This window comes from Schistocerca americana, chromosome 2 (assembly GCF_021461395.2).
Source record: "Schistocerca americana isolate TAMUIC-IGC-003095 chromosome 2, iqSchAmer2.1, whole genome shotgun sequence".
Classification (NCBI taxonomy): domain Eukaryota; kingdom Metazoa; phylum Arthropoda; class Insecta; order Orthoptera; family Acrididae; genus Schistocerca; species Schistocerca americana.
In genome coordinates this window covers 107,370,429-107,382,936 of record NC_060120.1, presented here as the reverse complement: position 1 = coordinate 107,382,936, position 12,508 = coordinate 107,370,429, and positions in this window count along the sequence as shown.

Genomic DNA, 12,508 nt, shown 5'->3' with positions numbered 1-12,508 from the left:
GACTTTCAGGTAGTTACGGACAGATAAGTGCCAATGTGGTGGCGCTCCATCCTGCTGAAATATGAATTGTTGTGCTTCTTGTTCGAGCTGAGGGAACAGCCAATTCTCTAACATCTCCAGATACTGTAGTCCAGTTACAGTAGCACCTTCGAAGAAAAAGGGACCAAAAACTTTATTGGCTGAAATGGCACAGAAAACGTTCACCTTAGGCGAGTCACGTTCATACTGAGTTGTTTCCCGCGGATTCTCAGTGGCCCATATACAGACATTGTGACGGTTGACTTTCCCGTTACGGTGGAAAGTTGCTTCATGACTAAACACAATCTTTGAAATGAAAGATTCATCTGTTTCCATTTGAGCAAGGATAAAATCACAGAAATCGATTCTTTTAATCTTATCAGCTGCAGACAGTGCTTGAACCAATTTCAGACGATAAGGTTTCATAACTAACCTTTTTCGTAGGACTCTCCATACAGTTGATTGTGGAATTTGCAGCTCTCTGCTAGCTCAGCGAGTCGATTTTCCTGGGCTGTGAACAAATGCTTGCTGGATGCGTGCTACATTTTCATCACACGTTCTCGGCCGTCCAGAACTTTTCCCTTTGCACAAACACCCATTCTCTGTAAACTGTTTATACCAACGTTTAATACACCACCTATCAGGAGGTTTCACACCATACTTCGTTCGAAATGCACGCTGAACAACTGTCGTCGATTCACTTCTGCCGTACTCAATAACACAAAAAGCTTTCTGTTAAGCGGTCGCCATCTTAGCATCAACTGACGCTGACGCCTAGTCAACAGCGCCTCAAGCGAACAAATGTACAACTAAATGAAACTTTATAGCTCCCTTAATTCGCCGACAGATAGTGCTTAGCTCTGCCTTTTGTCGTTGCAGAGTTTTAAATTCCTAAAGTTGTGGTATTCTTTTTGAATCACCCTGTATTTCTGCAGGAACTACCAACGACCTGTTGAGTACTTGCCACGTCGAGTTGCTGCTCTACGCTGGGCAAAAAGAGGTCCGGCACAATATTAGGAGATATCCCATGACTTTTGTCACATCAGTGTATGAGGAAAATTGCTGATCTAGACAAAACAGAGGCACGACAGAGACTGAAATCTTGTAAAGCACTACAGAAATGGTCACCGCTGACAGCACACATTAGAAAAGGAGGATTAAAATTTTTTTGAACACATTCGAAGACTATCAAGAATAAGACTTACACGCCAGGATATGGCATACATCGGAAAATTAAATAATATACAATGGATCAAAAGATTAGAAAGAATCTTGAGAAAGCCCAGAAAGAAGTAGTGGAAGTAGTAAACAGAAAGCTGTTCAGTCAAAAGATAAACTGTTGGATAGAATGAGGTGCCAAACGAACTGGGAACCAAGTGAACTCAAGAAATGAAAATAGGCTATGGAGAGAGAATGAGAGCCATGTGGGAGACCGGAATAACAAATCTGAAAGCATTACGTGATGCAACAGAGATCAGACGCAAATAATAATAACATCAAAAAGAAAATCACTTCCTAATGTTCTGCAAAATTATATTTATTTGGTGACGAACCAGCTTTCGGCTTCTCACGTGGCATCTGAATGTCGCAAACACAGACAAACATGATATGCGACTTACACACGTAACGTTAGCGACAGCCCCGTACGGTGCACAAGTCCCGCCCAACCACACCCCTCCACACCAATCCACATCCTAAGCTCCGCCCATGGTCTGCCGCATGTTCCAACATGAAAGTGGTTCGTATCACAGATATGCCAGTTATAACAAGGGAGAAAATCAGCAGTTAGCACGAAATACAGTTTTTCCGGTACCATTGTGAAAAGAATTAGAAATATGTTCATTAATGTGCGAGTTGAAAAATCACCAATAAGAAAGAAAAATAAAAATGGTATCCAGACTGTCTTTTTTATTTCATGAGCTTTCATCTGCACTATATCAAAAAATGTGATATTAGTTAACTGCAGTGAGCGCAAATTTCCGTCACCTCGCGTACTGTAAGAAATTCTGTTGGGAAATATTAATTGGTAGTATCACCAAGGATGCTGTCCATTACCTCGATTGTCTAAAGTCAATTTTGTGCATGAACAAGGCAAAGTCGATGTCTTGGTTTGTTTCTGATTACGTCATTAAGACTAAAGAATGTAAGAGTGGGATAATGTAGAAATGCGTAATGCAAGCAGTCAGATATTTATACAGTGACATTCTTCATTAATATTTGCCTGTGTAATGGGTGAATTTTTACAGCAGACACAAGATTACTTTGAGTTCTTCTTCAGTGTTTGAGAGCTTTAGAGCTGCCTATTGTTAAACATATGTACATAATTTCGTCAGTGTCATTCCAACACATATTATCGTACTTTAACATGTTAGATATCAGTTTTGACAGCAGTTGGCCACAACAGTCAAGATTAGGTACCTTGTGTATGATAACTTTATTGAGAGTGCATATCTATGTTTCATTTTGACAGTATTACACAAACTGCTAAGAAGTACTAACAGCACAACACTGGTAGTATGAACAATCGCGGTAAAAAAAAAAAAAAAAAAAAACCAACGAACAAAAACACGACAGCGACGAGGACTACCAAAGATCATGTTGATGCACTCTTGGTTGGTGTGGCAGGGGAGTAGGTGTGGAGGGGGGTAAATGGGCGGGGCTTGTGCAAATGTCGGGGGCTGTCGCTACGTTTCCTGACTTGCACAGATATTATTTGTACAGAAGACTCAAAAAAATGACATAGTGTTTACATAGAAAAGAATTGCATTTTTTTGGTCATGTACAATTAATTAGATTAACTAAAAAAGGGGATAAACAAAGTTTTTATATGGAGGTATATGTAACAACAGATGGGAAATAAGATCAGTTTACAGTTTCAATCTATTATTTGTAACGAAAACTTAATTTAACAAAGGGGAAAATGGAAACTGAATCTGGTCATTTAATACTAGGCTCCATTCTGTGTCATGTGTTTGTTGATTTCAAGTATTTCCAGTAGGTTCATCTTTATGCATTTTTTAAACAGAATGTGAACTTCATGTTCTACATCATATCAAAGGTTTTCTGCTAAAAGCCGATCGCCGAAGATTAAATCTTCACATGGTCTAATTGCCACACTCTGCTTGACAGCAGTATACACTACCTCAAACTGCTTGCAGGTGATTTTATAAACACCACTCTGTGCCAAGGGCTGCATTTGTCTTTACTATTGAATAAAAATTTTGATGTGCTATTGGTATTATAGAATGCAGGTCTGCAGTTGTGAGACTTTAAATTTTTAAGAGGTTGTCTGAAGAGTTGCCGATGTATAGCATTTTCCAACAGGTTTAGTAACTGCTGAGTGATTGCTGTTGGCCAGCGTACAGGAATGTTGTAATTTTATGCACTTTCATTTTTCGGAAAATTAAGTTTTCGTTACAAATACTAGATTCAAACTGTAATTTCATCTTATTTTTCATCTGTTGTTAAACGTACCGCCACATAACAACTTTGTTTACCCCCCTCCCCATCATAGTTAATGCAATTATTTCTATGTGATCAAAATATGTAATGTTTTCGTACGTAAACACTCGGTCATTTTTTGTTTCTTCTGTACAAATTATATCTGTGTGAGTCGCTCATCATGCTTACCTGTGTTTGCGACATTCAATTGTCACCTGAAGATAGCTTGAGAAGCCGAAAGCCGGTTCGTGACCAAGTAAATATAATTTTGCAGAACTACATGAAGCGTTTTTCGTTTTGAATATTATTATCGTGTTCTTCCAAGCACCAACGGAAATTCAGTTAATGTTAATAATAACAGCAATAAGAAAGAACAGTTTTATTTGTTCTTTATAAATTATCAATAGTGCATACATTACTTATTAGAAGAAAAAGTGGCAAATTAAGAGTTGAGGCAATATCCCTTTGTAGAATTATGTCTGTGTTATAATTTTGCTTTGATTTTAATTTTTTTAAGCGTAGTAAATACATTGGTTATTGAAGTCATGTTCAACAGCTACGTCGTACTTTATGGATGACATGTTTGAATTAACAGTCTGCATTCACCTAAAGCACTACAGTCCGTGACAAGGCTATTTCGACGTTTGGATAAGCTCTGCATAAGCTCATACTTTGACGAACCTTCGAAATACCCAAACGGGAACGTGTTTCAGTGCTCACAATCGGCTCTTTCACATAGAATTTGACAGCGGCTATTACTTTAATTAATTACGCTTTGTCAGTAACGCTTACAAATTTGGCACCAGAACCAGCTGCACTTTTTGCAATATAGAACACAGATCTTTCATTTAAGTTGTTTAGTGACGGGGAAATAAATATATGTGAGAACTATTTTGCATTGCACATTTTATTATGTTAAATACTTTAAAGCACTCTCGTTCAAACAGTCTCGTTCCAGTCCTCAGCCGACAAAAATCGGATGTTCTCAATCAAATAGCGTATTTGCTTCTGCACCAGTTTGCCTACGTTTGAGACCTACAATACCGAAGCGAAATTGCAGCAAAGAGCTCCACAGTTGAACATGAACGAGTTGTGTAGGTAGGCGGCAGCTGTATGAAGCAAGTGCGCTGGTGCCACGTAAAACATGTTACCGACAGACGTCTGTTCCGTAATCGGTAGCAGTCGTTTCTTCATCATGCTGTTTGGGCGATATGACATTGTAGAATGGACGCTGTGACAACAGCGCGCATTTACATTCGCCGTCTAAGCGAAAGGGTTCTTCTCGAAGTAACGGTGGGGAAAACTGAAGGCTAAAACAGATACCGGTATTTCAGTTCTGAATAATCGGTATTTTTCGGTATTTGTTTGGTCTCAATTATTACGGGTGTTTTTGTTTTCTTTTTCTAATATCCGGGTAAATAAAATGTCGTGTGACTAGGGCCTCCTGCCGCGTTGACCGTTCGCCGAGTGCAAGTCTTTCGATTTGACGCCACTTCGGCGACTTGCGCGTCGATGAGGATGAAATGATGATGATTAGGACAACGCAACGCCCAGTCCTTGAGCGGAGAAAATCTCCGACCCAGACGGGAATCGAACCCGGGCTCTTAGAAGTGACATTCTGTCGCGCTTAACACTATATATATATATATATATATATATATATATATATATATATATATATATATATATATATATATTGTCTGGTCGTTGCGGACGTCACAAGGCCGTGTGAGAGTCAGACGAAAGTACCTCCAAAAGGTTTTTTTAACGTATGTCCTTACGGTAACCAGGTCCTTGTTGTGTCAAAACGGCGTATCTCTATCTCTTCTCGTTGAAAGAATAAGCTGTTGCGTATCTCCAAGTTGTGAGCTTAATTTAGATGCAGATAAACGTATTGGCTCTTACGTTCTTCTGTCTCCAGTCAGTGCATCTCTGTTTTCGGATCAGCAAAACGTATGGGCGCTTACGTTCTTCTGACTGCTTACTTCATGAAGTAAATTTGGAAATATGCTTTTATTCAGCAGATACCATTATCTGCTTGTTTTGTGTAATACGATTTTGCTGCATTTGTGCACTATTTTCCTAGCAGATAATAACGAAGCTTGCGACGCCAAGTAGAAACTTCGCATCACGCCTCCCTGCTGAATCATTCGTCTGTTCATCAGTTCTCGAAACACTTTACGTACGAGGTTTCAAGCCGTTGTATTTCCCTCGCAAGAATCAATAAGCGGAGAAACGCTAAACAATGAGTGTCCTTTGTAAGCATTGTCAACGCAGTCACGTTGCTGTCACTGTCACATCAAATTCTGTTTAGTTTCGTGTGGTATTCACTGTGAAGAGGTTGTTGTTAGTGTGCGCTCTCTGTTAAATTAAAAAAATAAAAAAAAAATAAAAACTTCACGAGGAAGGAGAATGGTTGAGCTAGTGATGCAAAATTACCGCAGTGAAAGTAATTCTACATCCGATGAAGGTAAGATGAATTACTATTAATTTTATCTATGATGTAATCATCAACGGAGATACGGATCGTTAGTTTGATTGACTTGATTCCCATTCATTGTTTGTATACCATATTGTAGAAATTACAGAAGCAGAAGAAAAGAATGGTGAAACCTCGTCTGCAATACAAAACTGTTCCGATGTGAAACGACTGCAAGATTGCAATGATTTCAAAGTTATTAGTTCGGGTTCATCAGATGATTACATACCCGAAAACAGCATTGATCCTTCATCATCATCATCACCATCACCATCTCCGAGGCCAAAGAAAAGGAGAGTTGCAGTTCAACAGAATCTGCAAATATCTTTAGAAAACCCCGGTAAGCAAAATGATAATCCGGTGGGTGTTGTTTAACATTTCGAATACTAATTTCTTAGTCCCAAATTATTTGACAAACAAAATACATATACTGGGAATATCGTTTGAATATGGTTGTGTGTACGCATTTTCTTAGTGGTCCTTAATTACATTCTGATTTATTTCTTCTCCTAACTGCGATGTTACTAAAATAATAACACATCTGCATTTCAATAGAGCTAAGGTCACATTTATTGTCTTTGGGTGAAGCGGTACATTTTGTCGTAATTATCACACGCCATAATTTTTAAAATACAATGGGACTGTAAGATTCATAGTTGATTATTGTGGTATATTATGCTAGATAAGGCACTAACGTCAGTAATATAAATTTCTCCTTTCCAGGCAATGTCACAAAGGAGATACAATACGGAAATCCACGTTCACCGATAAATCAGCTATTCAGTCCTGATTCTTCAATTTGTGTGGGCAAAGGTTTTGTGATGTTAATGAAAATGCAACAGGAAGAAGTTAATCCAGTGATCGTTGAGTCTAATGATCAAGAACATGTGCAATCTGACAGAGGAAATGAAGTTGGTAAGGAAAATAAAACGAGAAAAAGAAGTAAGAACACTGACAAGTGGAAAAAGAACATAAGAAAAATGAATAGGCAGTCAGGAAAGGCGTACAAATCAACTGCTAATAAAGAAGTACCAGCCAGAACATTTAAGTACAAGGATTGTTCCAAATGCCCGAGAAAGTGTAGCGAGAACATCAGCGAGACTGAAGGGAGACAGATGTTCCAAGGATTCTGGATGATGAAAGATTTAGAAAAGCAGCGACAGTATTTAGCTCCACTTATTAAGGTCACGTTCTGCAGGTGCGCAGTCTCGAAGAAATGTCACAAAGAAGTACATTCTCCTGAAAAATGGTGGTGAAGTTCAAGTGTGTCTAGAGTTTTTCCTTAACATTTTTAATATATCAGAAACATTTGTGCGATATATACAGAAGAAAAGGTACAGCAGCAACATGATTGTGTCTGCTGACAAGAGGGGACATCATCGTACAGGTATAAGGAGGTCCGACGAGGCAAGGGAGAGAATAAGGAACCACATAAAATCATTTCCTACCATTCCATCGCATTACTGCCGACAGAGCACTGTGCGACAGTTCTTACCAGGAGATTTGAATATGCAAATAATGCACGAACTATATAAGAAACGTTGCGAAGAGGAACAGGTTACTGCTGAAAATATTGGCTTTACAGAGAAATATTCAATACAGAGTTTAACTTAGGCTTTCATATACCAAGAAAAGGTTTTTATGACCACTCCTATCGCTTTCAAAATCTCTCTGAAGAAAATCAAGAGGCAGAGAAAGACCAGCACTCAGAACACCTAAGAGTAAGGAGGCTGCTAGGATACTAAAAAATGAATTGAAGGATCGGGCCAAAGCAGGAGAATGTCATTTACTGGAGTTTGACCTAGAAGCTGTGAGATACTGTCCACACATAGCAGCTAAAGACATTTTTTGCAAAAGAAGGCTGGCGGTATGCAACCTCACAGTATACAATAATGTTACCAGGAAAGCTAGAAATTACATGTGGCATGAAGGTGTGCCTAAACGCGGCTCAATTGAAGTAGCACCATGTATATTTCAAGAACTCCAGAAGATTGCAGATGGCCGTCCAGTTGTTTTGTTCTCCGTCACTTTTGGTGGACGCCGGCCGCGGTGGTCTCGCGGTTCTAGGCGCGCAGTCCGGAACCGTGCGACTGCTACGATCGCAGGTTCGAATCCTGCCTCGGGCATGGGTGTGTGTGATGTCCTTAGGTTAGTTACGTTTAAGTAGTTCTAAGTTCTAGGGGACTGATGACCACAGCAGTTGAGTCCCATAGTGCTCAGAGCCATTTGAACCATTTTGAACTTTTGGTGGACGAACCGAAATGTCAACATGAGTACCAAGTTCCTTCATGCTGTCCAAACATTGAACATCCCGGTGATACAGCAGTGCTTCTCTGAGCCTGGCCACTCTTTAATGGAGTGTGATTCAGTCCATGCCCTTATAGAAAGGGCTGCAAAAAATGTTAATGTTTGTGACCCGTCGGGGTGGTATACTGTTGTTCAAAAATGTTCAAATGTGTGTGAAATATTATGGGACGTAACTGCTAAGGTCATCAGTCCCTAAGCTTACACACTACTTAACCTAAATTATCCAAAGGACAAACACAGACACCCATGCCCGAGGGAGGACTCGAACCTCCTCCGGGACCAGCCGCACAGTCCATGCCTGCAGCGCCCTAGATCGCTCGGCTAATCTCGCGCGGCCACTGTTGTTCAAACTGCTACAAAACAAAGACTGTATGAAGTCATTGAAATGGACCAGAAGGACTTTTTGGATTTTGGTGCTATGCAGAAGGAAAAGTTTAAGAATGCTAAACTTGACAGTGAAGGAAATCAAGTACAATGGCTTAAAGTGACGCAACTTCAATATCGCAAAAGTGATGTTAGTCACATCTTTTTTAAGCATTTCCATAATCAACAATTCAAAAGTTTGCCAGTTTCCAGAAAATCCCAAAATTCCGATACAGTCTTCCAGTTGGAACAGAAATACCATGTTGTTGTTGTTGTTGTAGTGGTCTTCAGTCCTGAGACTGGTTTGATGCAGCTCTCCATGCTACTCTATCCTGTGCAAGCTTTTTCATCTCCCAGTACCTACTGCAACCTACATCCTTCTGAATCTGCTTAGTGTATTCATCTCTTGGTCTCCCTCTACGATTTTTACCCTCCACGCTGCCCTCCAATACTAAATTGGTGATCCCTTGAGAAATACCATGGAGCACTGAAACTTCAGGAAGAGAAGGTAAAAGACCTCCTGGATTTACGCCGCAGTGGCATTATCAGGGAACAGTACCACGCATTTTACACGAATCTTCAAGAAGAAATAGCTGGAGATTCATACTGTGGTGGCAACAGTTGTGATGAAGTTAGCTAGAAAGTGAGCATTCATTGGTGATGTAGGCACAAATTCCGCTCATATGTTTTTACTTTTACTGTACCCTATCTGTTTTTAATGAGTAAATTATCTTTGTAAGTTATATTTTGGCAAACCAAATGCGTATCTCCAAAGTGTAAAACCTCTATGTAGATTTATTCACTTAGGATCATAAAGACGTATCTCCTTAGCACCATATTAAAAATTGATAGTGGTAGTCCAGTACGAACAATTTTTATAAATATATTATCATCTGACAGATTTTTAAGTGTATTTATGTGTAGTGTAGAAATTTTTCAATAAAGTTTGTATTAGTCACTGAAAAACGAAATATACTTCTTGAGCCGGCCAGAGTGGCCGAGCGGTTCTAGGCTCTACAGTCTGGAACCGCGCGACCGCTACAGTCGCAGGTTCGAATCCTGCCTCGGGCATGGATGTGTGTGATGTCCTTAGGTTAGTTAGGTATAAGTAGTTCTAAGTTCTAGGGGACTGATGACCAAAGAAGTTAAGTCCCATAGTGCTCAGAGCCGTTTGAACCATTTTTGTACTTCTTGAAATATCGTTTTTTTAACCTCCTTTAAAGTAGCTGAAATGGAGTTAACGTTCCTCTGATCCTCACACGACGACATGACATCCGTTCAAGTTCGTTTGTTGATCCTTCCGCTCAGTTTTTTTATTACAGAGGCCAACCAGCTCGCTGGCCGAACACGCTGATCTACCGTGACGGTACCACTCAGCTACCGCGGGCGGACAAATGGTTCAAATGGCTCTGAGCACTATGGGACTTAACTGCTGTGGTCATCAGTCCCCTAGAACTTAGAACTACCTAAACCTAACTAACCTAAGGACATCACACACATCCATGCCCGAGGCAGGACTCGAACCTGCGACCGTAGCGGTCGCTCCGTTCCGGACTGTAGCGCCTAGAACCGCTCGGCCACTCCGACCGGCACGGGCGGACAATATCCGAGTAACAAAGCGAACATGTAATTTTTACTCGTAACATCTGCATTTCTCTGAACTATTGCGTTATTATAGAAAGTGGGAAAAGCGATCAGTGTTATTTTAATAACAGTGCCGACAGAAAAGTGCAACAAATACTTGGCATAAGAATTGGTACGGCATTGCTGAGATAATAATGTACTTGGTTACTACGTGGCGTGGCCTATTGGGCGGTAGCGTCTACATGTGATGTGCGAGTCTTGTCCCATCTGGTCTTTGTGACAGTTTCTGTCGTCGTCGGGCATCAGTTGTATTACAGAATGACACCATCCCTAGTCTGGAAGTATTTCACGAAGTGCGGTCTCAGTGTAGTACAATGCTTTGTTTGGTTCAAAAGATTAAAACCAGCAGAAGTCACAACACATTTGCGAGAAAAGAGATAACAGTTCATTCATAATTAAAATAAAAAAAGGAAGCAGCTGACCTGCTGCTTGTGTCTGGATAACATTGCTTGTAGCCCTTGAAAACGGACAAATCAACACGAAAAATAGTTCTTTGACTTCAGTTTTCACCCTTTAGATCGACTATTCGGAATGTCCAAACAGTGGTATGATCTCCGATCACAACATGACTTCTTAGCAGAGATCCAAAAAATTAGAATCACTTGGAGAACACTTGTGATTTTTTGTGGCAGTCAGCCACTCGTCCCTTTTCGAGAAAAGCAGCGAACATTGGACACACTGAGTTTTCTTTTATTTGCCTATTTAATTTCTTATTTTGAGAGTATGCATCTTGAAAGTGAGGGAGTCCAAATTTTTCAATCTTTGTTCGATTTGTACGTGTATTACAAGAACAAAAACCGAAAATCGGTTACTCCAGAAACCGATTATTTTGACCGGTCCTAACGGTCCAGTTAAACTGGCGTTAAAAAAAAACAAAAAACAAAAAAAACCAATGGAACCGAAAACCGGTTGTTTCAGCGATAACCGTCATCCCTACCTTGTAGGTAGGGGTAGGTGAACTCACGTATTTCTCCCAGTTAATATCTAAACCAATTTTGTTAATTGGTCATATTTTGCACCCCTTCTGTACCTGAGACATATGGGGGGGGGGGGGGGGGCGGCTATCTCGGCATGCCCTCGCTACGGCCCTATTCATACTCGAATCGTCGTTTATTTTGACTTCTATAACATTTAGTTAAACGTGTAAGTCTACTTGCACGGTGTTCGACAGAGAATCGGAATTTTTGAGTCGGTCACAGAAACACAGTTTTCTGCACGGACAGAACTTACATCATGAAGGGAAGCGCGACATAGCAAGCATTACCCCATGTAGAGTAACAAATATGGTGACGAAACCGACTTGTAAGTCACGTGGAATTTTTGAATGTGTGATGACTTACACAATTTGTGTGTGTGTGTGTCAATGTCTAGACCAATACCGTAGACTGTTGTGCAAGTTGCGTTGAGCAGTAATCGAGATATGTGCTTGCACTGGGAGGTACCAGGGCCATTGCTTGCCTGGAAACAGAAGTCGCCGTTCGCTATCGACCTACGAGTCACGTCCGGCGCTGTTTGCGCCAGCTGTCGAAGTTTTTCATTCAGGAACGCAACACTACGGTAATAACGAAAATCTCTACTGAAAATGCTCTCTCTCTCTCTCTCTCTGTGTGTGTGTGTGTGTGTGTGTGTGTGTGTGTGTGTGTGTCGAATCGATTGAGGCATTGATCTATAGTTCCGATCAAATATGGGGCAGCCGCGAGGTAAACGGTAATTTTGCCGCAACGTAAGTACAAATTTTTACTGCTCAACACAGAGACATAGTCGGTTAATGGTCGGTGATTAGTGTCTAGAAGTCATTTTAACTGACAGACTTCTGTCAAAACTACTGTCTGAGTACAAATACGAACCAAAATTATAATCCAAATCTTGGCTTATAATGTGCGTAGGACGTTATTAGTAAAAGATACGTTCATTCTTGGTGTTTGTGACAGACATTGACTTACCACATAATACATTGATTTATACGGAACATTTCTTCAGGTGCCCGTAATTCAGATCCATCCATGCAACCACAAAAATTTTTATTTTACCATGTGCATGACACTTTCATGAATTAAAACATTGTTTATCTGGAATCAAAACTATTTATAATGTTGGTTTGGCTGTCGATCTAAAAACTGTTATTTTAACAATGGATGGAAGTTTTTTTTTTTTTTTTTAGTTCCAACCTTTTCGTATGTTTACTGTTCACATCCGTTAAGTGTCGTGTAGATGCACATTTCTCACTATTCTAGCCTTTGGCCTAATTTGATTTTC